This window comes from Taudactylus pleione, unplaced genomic scaffold (genome assembly GCF_031769625.1).
Source record: "Taudactylus pleione unplaced genomic scaffold, aTauple2 ptg000061l, whole genome shotgun sequence".
Classification (NCBI taxonomy): domain Eukaryota; kingdom Metazoa; phylum Chordata; class Amphibia; order Anura; family Myobatrachidae; genus Taudactylus; species Taudactylus pleione.
The window spans coordinates 2,306,385-2,323,954 of NW_028284463.1; the positions used below are offsets into that span (position 1 = coordinate 2,306,385).

At 40.7% G+C, this 17,570-nt stretch overlaps 1 pseudogene; it reads right to left on the bottom strand.

The window, feature by feature from the left end:
• Positions 1-2,616: 2,616 nt before the first annotated feature.
• On the bottom strand, positions 2,617-3,564 carry LOC148534946 (olfactory receptor 1G1-like; annotated as a pseudogene).
• Between the last annotated feature and the right edge of the window lie 14,006 nt (positions 3,565-17,570).

A 17,570-nucleotide genomic window follows, 5' to 3' on the forward strand; every position in this document is an offset into this window, starting at 1 on the left:
TGCCTCGTGATTGCCTAAAAATTTTTGAATGACAGACACATAACTCAACCATGCTTCAGATTCGGTTTCAGTCATAGGTGTGGTAAAATTTTTATCATTCACCAGTTTCCGTATCTGAGGGCCATCAAAAATTCCTGCCTTTAATTTTTCAATACTAAGAGATGGAAATGTTCAGCAAATATACGTGAAACAATCGTCTGACTTGTCCAATGCATTTACAAATTGTTTCATTAAACCCATAATATGGAGATGCAGCAGTATGATTTTTTTTCCTGTCAATTAAGGGCTCATGAATGAATTAGGCTTCTCCTACAGTTATAACTTCTTTTGGAGGCCATATGGTTTGCTGCCAGTGCTATTGTTTTGCATGACTATCCCATAAGCATACTGTATATATTTGACAAGGATACTTAGTATATCCACTTTGTTGCCCAAGAAGAAAGTTTACCATTTTTAAATCGAAACGAACAGACCACAGATGCTGAGAATAAGCATTTTTTTTACTAAGGCTAACTTGATATTTTCATACTGTTCTTTTTGTTGAATGATCGATAGGAATCGACACAAATGTATTCCCATTGTGCAGTAATACGCATTTCAAGCTCCTTTTTGAACTATCCAAAAAGAGCTGCCAGTCTTCTGCTCGATATTTTGGTAAGCCCATCATCTGGAGAAGTTCCGGAATATTGTTGCAATACACATGATTGTTATTTTGGCTGAAGAACGGCAGTATGGCTTGCTCTCTATTTCGATACCACGTTATAGTAACATACGGATCAAGACAGTGCTTTTCTTGAAGTCTGAATGGCAAAAACTCAGCTCCTTTTTTTCGATAAATTCAAGTAATGATATAAATTATTTAGTTCATTTTGAGAAAATTTGTTTGGAGTAGAGGAACTTTCTTCAAACTCCCTTTCATCTGTGTTGTCACTTGCACTGGATGAAAGTAACATTTCCACATAATCACATTCAACTTCGCACAAAGAACTGAATGATGGTACAGGTAAATCTTCGCTATGTGGTATAGGTTGTTTTGCAGAATTCATACTTGGGTATCCCCATTTGCATTTCTTAAATCGATTCATACCCTTCACATTTACAACACAAAAATAGCAGTCACTCAAGTGATTTTTTGACTAACACCACATTATAAGTATGCTGAAATTAAGTCCTTTTCAATTACCTATAGTCCAATTGCGGAGTAATTCCACACAGGTTTTACAAACTTTGTGAGGCACCCAAATCTTGTCTTGCTGGCTTATGTGACGTCCAGAATAAGCCTGATATGCTTGATTTACGAATACAGTTATATTTTTTCTTTCTTTTGCAACACTATATTTGCCACAAGTATAACAAAAAACATCAGGGTTGTTAGTAAACCATCTTCGAGAAGAATTAATTTTTACAGCAAAAATGTTATGTTTCACACATTCAGTGCTAACTCCCAATAAAAGCCGAAGACGTACTGAACAAAACAAGCCCAACCGGTGGGAAATTGGTTGAGGTGGGACAGAGAGAGGGCCGTACAAAGGAACGGGAGGTGCGCTAACTGCGTCACTTGGTCCTCTCCGTTGCTCCTCTCTGTATGCTGGGAGGAGGCATGGCTGTGGTCTGAGGATGTCCCAGCAGGCTCAGTAGTCACTGCCACTCCTCCTCCCAGTGTTAGTGAGGAGATATGAATGTGTTATGTGTCTCAAACATGACTACCGGCTTCGTTATCACAAGTAAAACAAATTCTTGTTATTGTTGAAAGAGGGTAGTTGTTAAAAAAGCAAAACCTAAGTCGATTCTGTTAAGTTAAGCGGCTTAGACTAGTAATGAACTTCAAATGGAGAAAAGTATTTAATTTTATAATTTTTCATTAATTTGAAAACTGGAGCTAGTTCACCTATAGTGAAGACCTCATGTGAAATAAAACCGGTGAGTACTCTCAAACCAATCTTAAATCCTTGGCAAGAAGAAAAAAAATTTTTTTTGTTCCCCAGTGTAATACAAAACACATGAGATCCGATGCCAGGAAGATTACTTTTTTGCCTTGTTCTGGGATCTGAACTTGCCTGGAAGACCTGAGCCGGGACTTGGAAACACTCATAACCCCAAAGTTCTAATGTGTTTGGTTTCCAGGACACAAAACTACTAATCTCCAATGAGGACACATCTTTATGTCTACAAAAAACAAACAGGTAGACAGCACCAATCAAGGTTGAAAAACCTTTAAACACTCATAAATTGTTGGGTTTTTTTGCGATTGAATTGGGTCAAGAGCATTTATTTTATAACATATCCAACTAGATTTTCTTAAAAAAAAAATATATATTAAAAAAAACAGAATGCCATGAAAAAATAAAAATATTTATATCATACTGTGCATGAACTGGAACTTTTAAGACTTTTAAGCTATGTAATCATACCTATTCCCCCGTCTTTCCCCCAGGGCAAATCTCCCCTTTTTTATTTTTCATGAAACCTCTATCCAATAATGACTTGTACTTGTTTTATATTCTCCAGGATGGACAGATATTACTTGCAGTCTTTCAGGTGGGAAAACAGATAACAGGAGTAATTTTCTCAAAATGTTGTTTATTACTTTAAGGGTATAATAATTAACGAACATTTTCAATTACTTAAATTAATTATTTATTTTATTTTTAACCAAATGCATTTCTTTATTGCTCTCTTTACATCTTTATTCTGTAGACTGTATATCAGTGGGTTTAACATGGGTGTAACTACAGTGTACAGTACAGTGAAGATCATCTCCAGGACTCTGTAGTGGGCTAAGGGTGGCATAGTAAAGACAGAGGTAACTGTCCCATAAAATATAAGGAGGACTGTGAGGTGGGATGAGCAGGTGGAGAAGGCTTTTCTCCTGCCATCTCTAGATTTAATCTTCAGGATGGCGCTAATTATTTTTACATAAGAGAACAAACTGCAGTAGAATGAGCACCAGCCAAATACCAATAATTCTATATATATCACTATAACAAACATTTCCTTGTTGGCGCTTGCAATGTCCATGAGAGATTTAGTATCACAGAAGTATCGGTGGATTGTGTATGAATAAGAATAAGACACATTTGAGGCTGATACAGTAACTAGAAAAGAATTTAAACATCCAAATAGCCATACGGCAGCCGTGAGTTGTACACAATGTTTCCTGTTCAATATATGGTGATAGTGTAAAGGTTTACATATAGCAACATACCGGTCATAGGCCATTGTGGATAGAAGGACAACTTCTGTGCTGGCAAATACTCCAAAACAATACATCTGGGTAAAGCACTGTATGAAGGAAACTGTATAATTCCCAGACAGTAACATGTACAGCAGCTTAGGGACAGTGACTGTTGTGTAACATATATCTATTAAGGACAAATTACAGAGAAACAGATACATTGGGCGGTGTAACTGCTTATCCATATATATGATCGTTATTATAACAGAATTTGCTATTAGACCCGTTAGATATAAAAAAAGAAACAAAGTGAAAAAAAATGAATTATACGCTGATGTAGTAGAAAAAGCCACAATATGGAATTCTGGAAAAGATGTGTCATTATCCATTAGTTTTTTAATGAATTCTGGAAAATAATGTTTTTATTATTTTGTTTTAGATAAGGCTTTCAAAAATTGATTTTTATGGAGTTTCCAGCCTGGAGGAGATTCAGGCATTGACTGATCAGAGTTTCCTGAGATTCCTTGACAGATGACATCATCAGGGAGCGCACAGACAGGAACAAAGCATGACAGTGAGTAATGGCTCTCTCAGGTGTTGATGTAACAAAACATTTATATAGATATTTGTAATAAAGAAAATTATTTTATCTAACACTTAAACCAAAATCTCAAGAATTATTTGAAAATATCGTACTCAAGCACCTACTATATTCCATAAACTTTAAAACTTCTTACACATCAACCTTTAGTGCGTCAACTTTTTTTTAAATTTATTTACTTTTTTACTGTTTTTTTTAAATGTGTCGACCTTTTTACTGTCTGTCTTTTAATCCACACCCTTATATGAAATACTTCTCCACTGTAATAAACAAATGTAAAAATGCATTACAAACAATGGAGAATAAGCTTGTCTGTGTAGGCCATGACTCCTGGGAGCTAGCAATCAGTCACTAGGAGAGCGGGCTATAGACCTCATCATCCAAGGCTTTATAGACAGGTAACAAACAATAATATCCTAGTAATGGCCCTGATGAGATTTTTTTTTTTAATCATATTAAAATAATATTTTTTTTGCATACAAATGGTCAGAATGATCTATCTCAAGACATAGCGTATTGCATTATATGTGGTATATCCAATATCATAATACCTTATATATACAGTTCATAAATTTTATGATATGAATTAGTGATTCACATAAATAAATGCAGGGTCATTTGTCCTCTACTTGCTTTTGGATTGCTCTATAAATGTACTGTGGAATAAGATAAAGATCTATATGTTTGTCTTCCTCTGTGATGCATCTATGGTGCAATCCAATAGCAAGGAGTGGAGAGATTATCCGTGGCTAATACACCCACTCCCCATTTATCCCCATTCACTTGGGTGGACACTTACCATAGATATATTGCAAACTGTTTATTATTAATTATTTAGGTAAGTACCTGCTACAATACTGCTGGCTTTGTCTATGGAAGACAGAGGGGGACTAGTTGCACAGCCATACCAGGCCCCAAGATTCTAGAGGCCCACAGACAAACCTGCTCTACTGCTGCAGTGATACAGTGTGCACTGCAGGCATGTTCGGGCCCTGCCACTGCATGGTCCATCACAGGCAGACAGGGCTCGAACATGCCTGCAGTGCACACTGTATCAGTCGTGGAATGTCTGGCGGTGCAGCCCGGGGCCTGCGGTAATGAGGGGGCCCGCAGTGGCACTAACAGTAGTACTAAAAATTAGTCAGACTGGCTCATTATAGTAAATTGCCGTGGGCCGTAGCAGAGAATGAGGAGGCGGTCTGACTGCCCTCCTCCCCTCATGTCTCCTCCCCTTTTTCCCCTCCCATCTGCTCCATTCCCTCCTCTTACCTACTCTCGCACTGGTGTTGCTGGGGGCCTGACATGACACTCTAGTGACCGGCCCCAGCACAAAAGCCATTTCCTGAATGCAGCTCGGGCTATGTCCTACTGCGTCAGCCAGGATACGTTTCCTACTGAAGATAGCGTCTCTGCAGAAGAACTACAGTAGGTGAAAGGTCAGTTTAAAAAAAAAAAAATTTCTCTGTCTCTCTCTTACGGCTAATGTTATGGAGTCAATTTAATTTAATCTGACAGATACTACATCAGAACAGTTCAGCCTGTAAGGCATATTATACATAATGGAATATATATTTGCAATGATCTGCCTAGTCCTCAGTGCTTGTGTTCAGTGATAAACATAAACTTCTGTGTTCGTACCCTTCACTATTCTTCCCCAAATAATATTACACACTTTATATTACCATCTTTTGGCACCTATTAGAGGCAGTAATTCAATTTTCTGAAGAAGGAAAAAAACCTACGCTGATTGCTCCAGTGCCCACAATCTATCTACTGGCACCAGTCTTGTAGCCGGCATCCAACGTTCACTAGTGGCCCAATAACAGCCACACATGCCAGTGTCTAATAATGTTGTTAATTTCCTTTTCATACACCGTAGTCCCTGATGTTTTCTCAGCCTAAGAGGCAGTACTGCTTTTTTATCATACCTTGTTATTTCAATGTCTCTGCTATAATAAAAGAAAACACACATCCAGATGTATAAGTAGTAAGTGAGTTGGTATAAGCCTTAAAATAAACTTGTTACTGCTAAACCCCCCCCCTGTACCTATGCCAAAGGAACCCGGAGATGGGGGCCCCCTAAAAAAATGTGTGAACAGGGCCCCATGATTTCTGTTGCTGGCCCTGGAAGTGAGTGACTGTGCTACAGTGTGTACAGTATAAATGCTGTGAGTGACTGTGCTACAGTGTGTACAGTATAAATGCTGTGAGTGACTGTGCTACAGTGTGTACAGTATAAATGCTGTGAGTGACTGTACTACAGAGTGTACAGTATATATGCCGTGAGTGACTGTGCTACAGTGTGTACAGTATAAATGCTGTGAGTGACTGTACTACAGTGTGTACAGTATAAATGCTGTGAGTGACTGTACTACAGTGTGTACAGTATAAATGCTGTGAGTGACTGTACTACAGTGTGTACAGTATATATGCCGTGAGTGACTGTGCTACAGTGTGTACAATATAAATGCTGTGAGTGACTGTGCTACAGTGTGTACAGTATAAATGCTGTGAGTGACTGTGCTACAGTGTGTACAGTATAAATGCTGTGAGTGACTGTGCTACAGTGTGTACAGTATAAATGCTGTGAGTGACTGTACTACAGTGTGTACAGTATATATGCCGTGAGTGACTGTGCTACAGTGTGTACAATATAAATGCTGTGAGTGACTGTACTACAGTGTGTACAGTATATATGCCGTGAGTGACTGTGCTACAGTGTGTACAGTATAAATGCTGTGAGTGACTGTACTACAGTGTGTACAGTATATATGCCGTGAGTGACTGTGCTACAGTGTGTACAGTATATATGCTGTGAGTGACTGTGCCACAGTGTGTACAGTATAAATGTTGTGAGTGACTGTGCTACAGTGTGTACAGTATAAATGCTGTGAGTGACTGTGCTACAGTGTGTACAGTATAAATGCTGTGAGTGACTGTGCTACAGTGTGTACAGTATAAATGCTGTGAGTGACTGTACTACAGTGTGTACAGTATATATGCCGTGAGTGACTGTGCTACAGTGTGTACAATATAAATGCTGTGAGTGACTGTGCTACAGTGTGTACAGTATAAATGCCGTGAGTGACTGTGCTACAGTGTGTACAGTATAAATGCTGTGAGTGACTGTGCTACAGTGTGTACAGTATAAATGCTGTGAGTGACTGTACTACAGTGTGTACAGTATATATGCCGTGAGTGACTGTGCTACAGTGTGTACAATATAAATGCTGTGAGTGACTGTGCTACAGTGTGTACAGTATAAATGCTGTGAGTGACTGTACTACAGTGTGTACAGTATATATGCTGTGAGTGACTGTGCTACAGTGTGTACAGTATAGATGATGTGAGTGACTGTACTACAGTGTGTACAGTATAGATGATGTGACTGTACTACAGTGTGTATAGTATAAATGCTGTGAGTGACTTACTACAGTGTGTACAGTATAAATGCTGTGAGTGACTGTACTACAGTGTGTACAGTATAAATGTTGTGAGTGACTGTGCTACAGTGTGTACAGTATAAATGCTGTGAGTGACTGTGCTACAGTGTGTACTGTATATATGCTGTGAGTGACTGTACTACAGTGTGTACAGTATATATGCCGTGAGTGACTGTGCTACAGTGTGTACAGTATATATGCTGTGAGTGACTGTGCCACAGTGTGTACAGTATAAATGTTGTGAGTGACTGTGCTACAGTGTGTACAGTATAAATGCTGTGAGTGACTGTGCTACAGTGTGTACAGTATAAATGCTGTGAGTGACTGTGCTACAGTGTGTACAGTATAAATGCTGTGAGTGACTGTACTACAGTGTGTACAGTATATATGCCGTGAGTGACTGTGCTACAGTGTGTACAATATAAATGCTGTGAGTGACTGTGCTACAGTGTGTACATTATAAATGCCGTGAGTGACTGTGCTACAGTGTGTACAGTATAAATGCTGTGAGTGACTGTGCTACAGTGTGTACAGTATAAATGCTGTGAGTGACTGTACTACAGTGTGTACAGTATATATGCCATGAGTGACTGTGCTACAGTGTGTACAATATAAATGCTGTGAGTGACTGTGCTACAGTGTGTACAGTATAAATGCTGTGAGTGACTGTACTACAGTGTGTACAGTATATATGCTGTGAGTGACTGTGCTACAGTGTGTACAGTATAGATGATGTGAGTGACTGTACTACAGTGTGTACAGTATAGATAATGTGACTGTACTACAGTGTGTATAGTATAAATGCTGTGAGTGACTTACTACAGTGTGTACAGTATAAATGCTGTGAGTGACTGTACTACAGTGTGTACAGTATAAATGTTGTGAGTGACTGTGCTACAGTGTGTACAGTATAAATGCTGTGAGTGACTGTGCTACAGTGTGTACTGTATATATGCTGTGAGTGACTGTACTACAGTGTGTACAGTATATATGCTGTGAGTGACTGTACTACAGTGTGTACAGTATAAATGCTGTGAGTGACTGTACTACAGTGTGTACAGTATTAATGCTGTGAGTGACTGTGCTACGGTGTGTACAGTATATATGCTGTGAGTGACTGTACTACAGTGTGTACAGTTTAAATGCTGTGACTTACTAGAGTGTGTACAGTATAAATGCTGTGAGTGATTGTACTACAGCATTGTCTAAACTCAAGTCTAAATTGCAGTGTGAGAATAAATGAGTCCAGCATTGGTGGGCTAAATGCAGAAGCAGCCAGCATTTACCCTGCATGCAAAAATCAATACATGTATTTGCCCCCCTTGTATTGCACCATGGTTTGACCAGTTGCAAAGTTACTTCCTTTATTTGCTTTTGCTCCTAAATTAGAATCAGCCCCATAGTAATTAGTTATTTTCTTCATGTAATAAATGTTAACCCCAATACTCAGTGCTGTAGAATGATATAGAGAAGAGCAGGACTTACCATTTAAATTACAGATAGGACAACTCCAAGTTCCAGCTTGTGTCACACTGAGGCAATGAAGGAAACTATATATTACATACACTACACCACTGAGGAACAGAAGATAGGTGATTACATCATTGGTCCCTGTGCACTTAAGTGTGATTATATACCTTATAAGAAAGTCACATGGGCGTGACGAAACGCGTTAATAACTCCATCATCTTATTGTATTTCACAGTGCTACCTGTCTCATACACTCTGCACTTCCGCTGCCGGGAACATATAGCCATATATGGAGGACAGCTCCTTGTATATTCTGAGGGCGCTTGGACGGAGGGTCTGAGTACCGATGGCTACAAATCATCTTCCACAAGCATGAGTAAATACATGGCTCACGCCGACTTGGACGGGCAGTCTGCTTTTTAATATCTACGTTTGCTTCATTGGAAGCAGGAGAACATACCTGGCTCAAACCGTGGACATTATTTATGCATGAGTTTATAAACCTGACTACAGGATAGACTTCTTATCAAACAAATTTTTTCCCTTATCATATTGGAATATAAGACTTCAGGATTCCATTTCATACATTTCCTGTGTACATCTGCATTTCCTCGGGATTACCTTGGCCACTCTTTTTGATATATCAATTATTTATACTGCAGTTGCATTTTACTCTAGTGAACTTTCTCTATGAAATTATTATCTGCATATAAGGAAGGATCTTTAATTCGGAAGTCTGATGCCTCATATTGCAACATTGTTTTTATTTTTATTTTAATGTTTTATAAATTTTCTTTTCTTTGTGTTTTTCTCTTTAAACTTTAACACCGGTGTTTCTATATATGATATTGATCTATCTGATTAAATAAGTATTGCGATATTAGTACTGTATTTGTGTATGCAATTTATTGTTGCTACAGTATATTTTGTTATTTTATTCTGCCATTCTTGGGTCCTTCAGCGCATCTCATATAGAGTTATTCTGTTCCCCCCTTGTATTGCAGCATGGTTTGTCCAGTTGCAAAGTTACTTCCTTTATTTGCTTTGCTCCTAATTTAGAATCATCCCCATACTACTTAGTTGTAGAATGATAAAGAGAAGAGCAGGACTTACCATTGGAATTGCAGACAGGATACAATAACTCCCAGCTCCAACTTGTGTCACACTGAGGCAATGAAGGAAACTATATATAACATACACTATACCACTGAGGAACAGAAGATAGGTGATTATATCATTGGTCCCCTTTGCACTTAAGTGTCATTATATTATAATTCTGCGATTCCCTTTTGCATTAACTTGTTATGATATTTTGAGGTGTGTTGGGATTTTGGCTTCTAAACATTATGGCGTGAGCTAATATAACTTTATTTGCTAAGTATAACAAATAAACCTAAAGGTATCTAGCTTTAAAGTTAAAAATCATCAAAATAAAATGTGTTCATATATTATATAGACCTAGATATACTGTATATGGAACAGCTTTTTTTTTTAATTGTATTTTATTGATGATTTTTCTGTTATTAATATTGTATCATCTATTTAGTTCCAGATATCTAATAACTAAAACTATCCCTTCACTCTGCATTTGTCTTTATTGTTTTAGTCGTAAGGGCGTGCGTAATTAGCATGGAGGCGTTATTGTACACGTCACCTGGTTGTATTTCAGTCAGCACTGATTGCAGTGCTTGCAGCGGGGTAGGGTCTACCTCAAATGCTGCAAGCAGCTCCGATGGCTCTCGATGTTACCGATTGATCATACACTTCCTGGAGATGACGTGTGTTAAGAAAGGAAAGTGGGCCACTTTATACACCAGTGTACGCTCACTGCCATCACTCTCTAAGACATAGAGGGCGTCCTTACACCACACAGAGCGATTGCGGAATTTGCATACCCGGCCCCTTTTGGCAGCGAGCAATCACGGCTTAGTTTATGGGTCTGAATCAGGCCCAATATATCCCAGAGCTGAACAATACCTCCAACAGCATTTAGATTGGGAAGGCCACATTTCGTGAAGGTTCACTGGAGTGAGATATAGATGACGCAATAGTTTAAGCATAGATTATGGTTTGTACAGTTAGTCAAGTAATGAGTATTGAGATAGATTGTTTCCCATTGCTTAACTGAAACTGATGTGTAAATCATAGCTTCCCATTGTAGTTGTATTGTAGATTTTTTTTTCTAGGTCAAAACTTAAAATGAAGGATACCAGAAAATGATTGAGCCTTTAATATTACCTCTTGTGAGCCGGGCTGTTATATCTGATGGGAGATACATAAAGCGAGCCTTGCGTCTTGGTCATGCTAGAGATCCAGTAGTGAGTATGCATGTATGTGAAGTATTCACCTTTAGGGAGATCGGACTGAGGTCCTGATTCTGAGGCGCTTGCTATTTTGCGCCTTTTAATAAAAAATCCTCCTCCAGGCCACTCGCATCACTGTGGGTGACTACCCACAGCTTGTGCAGGCGGCCTGGAGATGGTCGCGATTATTGTGACCATCGGGCTTGCGACGAGACCCTTGTGGTAGAGTCTCGTCCACTGCAAGCCCCAGTGAACTTCCTGCTCTAATAGAGGAAGTAGGAAGTAGGGCCGCCCACAAATGGCAGGCATTCCTTTGGGAATGCCTCCATTTGTGCAGCCAACCCCCCTGACCCGCTTACAAAATGGGGCGAGCTGTCGATCAACATCGACAGCCACCCAATCTTGTAACAAGTCCCAGAGAGAGTGATTTCAAACTCGCTCCGGGGCTCGAGCATGCGCAATACGCACGCCGCACGTGCGCACTTCCTGACCATTGACCCACTTGTGAGCACTATGCGCTCGCAAGTGGGTCTAAATCAGGCCCTGAGTCTGGAGTGTAGCAAACACTAGGCCTACATTTGCTTGCATGATATTGGTGATCCGATGTATTCCCCTATCAAGCCAAGAATTTTCATTAAATGGAAAGTTCCTGCAGGGACAGGTTGCATGATGGTAATATTATTAACCTCTTGGATAAAGAGATTAAATGATCCCATGCTTTAACAGAGTCAAACTAGCTTGAGGAATATTAAAAGTTAATTGGCATATTTGTCTATGTGTCCATAAAAGGTTGATCCAATTACAGTGCAAGAAAATAACTTTTTCTAGGTCTACCCATGGCTTTATACCACGGAGTAATATCCAGTTGATTATTTGGGCTACTAAGCATACATTGTGATAGACCACCATGTTTTTTAGACCATTTTTATTACCTTTACTTGACCTAGCCTCTATACTTCAACTTAAGTGAAGGACCTCTTTCTGTGGGCTACTTTTTCCCCGTATATACTTCTACATCTTTCTCTATTGTTCTTTTCAAAAAAAAAAAAATTATATTTAATTTATTATTTGGAAGCTTCTTGTAGTCCTGTTATTTCCAAGGCTATTGTCCCTCTTACCATTGTACATAGTTGTTTATTGGATATGTATCTCTGTATTCATATTCTTGCAATACAAATAATTGTTTGATGAAAAAAATTAAAATTGATATCTGCTGTCACGAGTATCCACTGTTATTAGTGCATTTGAATACGGTCCCTGGTCAGGATTCTGACCGCAGGGATCCCAGGCCCCGGCATCCTGTACCTATCCCTTTACAATTATTAGCTATGTATTAAGAAATCTATGCGTGACTTAAAAATGTCAACTCTGTGAAATTATTATTTAATGCTGACAGTCACAAATCTTGTATGTTCTATGTACAATTGCTTATTTCAAAAATGAAACAAGTTTGATTTAGATTTCAAACAACATCTCAACATGGAGTAAAGTGCTGTAAACCAATGTATGTTTGTGAGCAGGACTGACATCTGCCAGTCTCTCTCACACAGCTGCTGGACAACAGTGCATGCTCACAGTGTAGGCATGGACAGTGGGAATCAGTATGATTTACCGCTGGACACCTGTCCGGCGGTTGGAATCCCAACAGCGGCTGCCCGACATGGTTGAAAATCCCAATCGCCCCTAATTCCCTCCCCTAACCATATCCCTCCTTAGGGGTGCCTAACCCTAACCTTCCCCCCAGTGCCTAACCCTAATCCCCCCTCTAAGTGCCTAAACCTAAGTCCCTCGGGGGGGTGCTTAACCCTAAGTCCCCCCGGGGGGGTGCTTAACCCTAAGTCCCCCCGGGGGGGTGTCTAACCCTAACCCTCCCTCCCCCTAGCCTAACCCTAACCTCCTGACAGGGGTGCCTATCCCTAGGTCCCCCGGGAGCCCTAAACGTAACCCTTCCCTCCGTGACTGTCCAGGCTCGGCGCCAGGCATCCCGGCTGAGCCTGTCATTTAACCCTCGCCAGGATAAAGCAGTCGGGAAGCCGGCTGGCTTTCTGACTGCATACCGGACAGTGTTAGCCTCCCCGTAGCAGATCGTAATATATACATTTTTTTGTAACACATATTTTTAAGTCCAACTTGCAGAGACAGCGGATAACACAACCATAGTCCCAGTGTGTTTTACACCTAAGGTGCATTTTATACTTTTTAATGTTTGTAAACACCCAACATTTTTATTTTTGTAAAAAATTCTCATTGATACTATATACCCAAACTCATGACATTTTTAGTATAGGGTATTGTAGGATATCATTTGGACCAGTTGCCCCCAAAAATTATTATAATAACAAAGTTTGGTATGACCAAAATTTTATTTAAAAAAAATTGCATTCTATGTAGAAAGAGCCTGAATCAGAGTAAGAGGGAATTGTGATTTTTGTGCTGATCGTCTGACTATGCAATTGTGCATGTGTATAAGCCTTACTGTGCAAGTCCTGAGATTGTCTATAAATTCTGCATACACAGACAACCCATTCTCAAAGTGAGTGTCAGGCAGTCAGTGTTTTGGAGAGGTAAGGGGGAGGCGGGATCCGAGGTGTGTCTTACCATTAAATCGTCTTTACGTGGGCATGGAAAATTAAGGAGAGCCACTGTATTTCTGACCGGTAAGATCTGCCCTAAGGCCGGCATTGCTGCTCGATGTGCATTAAAGTTAATATTTACACCGGCATGTGAACGTATTACACAGATGATATGTCAGTGATGGGTGTCCTTATGTTCTGATAAGCTTTGGAACTATTAGCATATTTTTGCTGGTGCCTACTGTGCGCAATAGTAGCTGCTATCACAATAGCGTCCATTTAAGAATCAGGTGTAAAGATTGAACATGTATCTTTAAGGTTATTTTGTGGCTACAAATTAAATACACTGATAACATTTTTTGGAAAAATGGTGCGTGCTGCAATGTTTAAATGTGTGTCTGTATTTTGTCAGCAGACTCACCAAGAAGCTGAGGAGATTGTGGCGACGGTTCCTCTGATGGTGGCAGGATTGTACTTGGTGGCCTAGAAGAGATGACTGATGGCCTGGGTTGTTGCATTGGTGCAGAAGTACCTATAAAAATCTTTGTGAAATTCAATACTTCTGTTAAGCTTTATTAATCAAAAATGTAACAAAAATTCCCTGCTTGCTGGTCATCATTTGGGTGAGGACGTGTGGCCGCAGGTCTGTGGGGCAGCATTTTTTGAACTATAACAAATGTAAATGTTTTTCAAAATAAAATCCATATTATACCACAAACACATTTTTCAGAAGAATTACTCAAACACACACGTTCATATTTGGCCAACATGACATTAATACAGTGTTTGTGAAAATGGGTGCTACGGGTTGGTGGTACAGTACACAAAATGATATTCTAAAGTCAGTGTGATTGGTAAAAGTAGTGCTAATGGCTGGCAATCCAAAAATATGTGTACAAAATGTAGGCCAGCCCTTTCAACCACCACATACCTGATGGGGACATAAGCTAAATTTTCAACATGTTATTTTTTTTTTGAAAAATGTTATAACTAACATTTTGGGGCCCAGGGGTGCCATGGATAAAATGCAGATACTTAAGTGCACCATGATTCAGGGCCTGATTCAGACCCGGTCGCAAGCGCTGAGTGCTCGCAACCGGGTCGATGGTGGCCCAGAGCGCATGCGCACGACGGAGCCGGCTCCGTCGTGCGCATGCACGAGACCCAGATATCGATGGGCAATCAGTCACGCCGGGTCAAGCACCAAAGAGGGTGTGCTGTCGATGTTGAGTGATAGCGTGCCCCCTTTGGTTGGTGGGATGGGGGGGTGGCTGCCCAAATGGAGGCGTTCCCATGAGAACACCTACCATTTGGGGCCGGCCCCACTGACATCACCAGTGATGTCAGTGAAGAGATTCCAGCTCTGTTAGAGCCAAAATCTCTCTGGGGCTTGCGGCAACGAGACCCTACCACAAGGGTCTCATCGCAAGCCCGATGGTCGCGATGGTCTTGACCATCGCGACCATCATCAATGCCGCTCGCTATAGCTGTGGGTGGTCACCCACAGTTTTGCGAGCCTCCAGGAGGCCATTCTAAAAAAAAAAAAGACCGGCCCTGATTCAGAGCGAGCGCTCTATCAGAGCGACCGGCTCTGAATCAAGGCCTCAGTGCGACCCACTGCATGTCTCTATTATTGTGTAAATTAAGAACCTGAAAATGAAAAACTAGAAGATATAAGGGCCTATTCATCATCGAAGGCCATATGGGCTCCGATGATGAAGTATTTAACTCACTGCGAGGGATACTTAAGTATCCAACTCACAGCGGAGGAAAGATAAAACCGGAGAAATTCATCATTGCTCTGGTTAGGGGACAACTGCTCCAAAAGCAGCTGTCCCCTTGGTTAGTATCTCAGCTGCAGAAGAAGCTGCGTTACTTGCCTCCTACCCATTGGCCCGGCTACGCATGCGTGACCCGAGGTCATGCATGTGCACAGCCACCAGGGAGGTAGTGAGGAGGTGGTGGTGGAGGGATCCACTTGCATACCTCTTCGGATCCCCAGAATCCTTCCCTTAAGGAGCGGGGATCTGGGAGCAAGTGCCATGGCGCTTGTTCTCAGCAGCAAACTCTGAAAACTTTCAGTTTTTGGAGTTTGCTGAATACCGGGGGGTCCTATTGGATGAATGACCCGGTAACTTAAACTAGCGTTTCCGCATGGTTACTGGGCCATTGAATAGGCCCCATAGAAATCAATAAATATATACATAATGGAGTTTATTATCTGCTCAGTATCTAATATTTCTCTATTGTTCAATTACTCCAGGAATGCAGTTAATACAGTTACATTACATAAATGGATATTATTTTTAAAGAGTGTTGTTTTCTTTATTAATAAAGAATCATTTACATACAAACTGACACTTTTTAGTGCCTATTTTGCACATATGATACAGACACACAACATTCAAGGCAATATGTTTTACATGTTTTAAATACAGGCATTGTGTGAAAAGATACAGTAATATGCAAATTCCTGCGCACTTTATCTCACACCCTTTAAGGTGTGTGAATAATTTGAGAATTTAAATCTAGTATTATAAATGTGGATTAAGTACATCACTGCAATGAAACCAAACCATAAATGTGCCTAGGTCTAAACAAACACAGGACTTACAGTTTCACACCCAGCACATACAGGGCCTGATTCACTATAGATCACTATTCTGCTAATGATAATACAGTTACATTACATAAATGGATATTTTTTTAAGGAGTGTTTTTTTTTTAAAGAATCATTTACATACAAAGTGACATCTTTTAGTGCCTATTTTTCATGTGAAATGATACAGTAATATGCAAATTCCTGCGCACTTTATCTCACGCACTGTTAGGCGTGTGGATAATTTGCGAAATTAGATATAGTATTATAAATGTGTATTAAGTACATCACTGCAATGAAACCAAACCATAAATGTGCCTAAGTCTAAACAAACCCAGGACTTACAGTTTCACACCCAGCACATACAGGGCCTGATTCACTATAGATCGCTATTCTGCTAATGTGCACGAAGCGCCATTGCTAATATCAGCAGTGATATGCAAATGCATTGTGATCGCAGTATAGCATTGCGATCGCAGCCTCACATAAGGACGCCCACTTTCCCTTGTCTCACATCCATAATACTTAGCAATATAGCAAAACAATCAGTAAAACTGAGTAACATCAGACCCATACACACACTTGCACAAGTCCAGACCTTACTCAGAAATTGCTAACACCCACGCACGCTATCGGTGCTATGGCTGTGTATGACCGTGTCCCTTGCAATGACGTTGAAACGAACTGGCATGGCACAAATGACACTTCCTATCGATCACTCTGTGAGGGGTCTGTGTAGCCTCTGTGGTAGCAGTTCTGTTCACTGTGGCTGGTTCGCATACACGCACTGCGATGCATACGCATGCGCAGAACGCAACAATGGGCTGATTGAGTGCGTATTAGCAACTGCGATCCTTGCTGAATAGACCTGGCAGGGGTGAACATCCCGATCGATAATTTTGGTAAGTACCACTAACCTCCCTACCCTTACCCTAAACCTCCTTTAGGGGTGCCTAACCCTAACCTCCCCCCTAGTGCCTAACCCTAACCCCTCCTTCCCCTAGCCTAAACCTAACACTTCCGGAGGGGTGCCTAACCCTAAGTCCACCCGGGAGCCCTAAAACCTAACCCTCCCCCCCGCTGCTGTCCGCGCTCAGCACCCAGCTTACGTTCGTTCGGTATGCCGGGTCTCAGGCTCCCGGCATAGGTCTAATGACAGGCGTCAGGATTTCAACGCCTGTCATTAGTACCTTGCCGGGATTTGACAGTCAGGAAGCCGGTGGTCGGCATTATGACCGTCAGCTTCCTGACTGCATCCCCAACCTCAGGTGGTATAAGGATTTTCATGGGCTCTTCACATTTAAGACAGTGAGAACTACCACCCATCTTCCGGGCCACCTTCACCTCATTGGACAGTGGCAAATGCAGGATTTTTAGAGGGGGGTTTCCAAATGCTTGATTTTAGA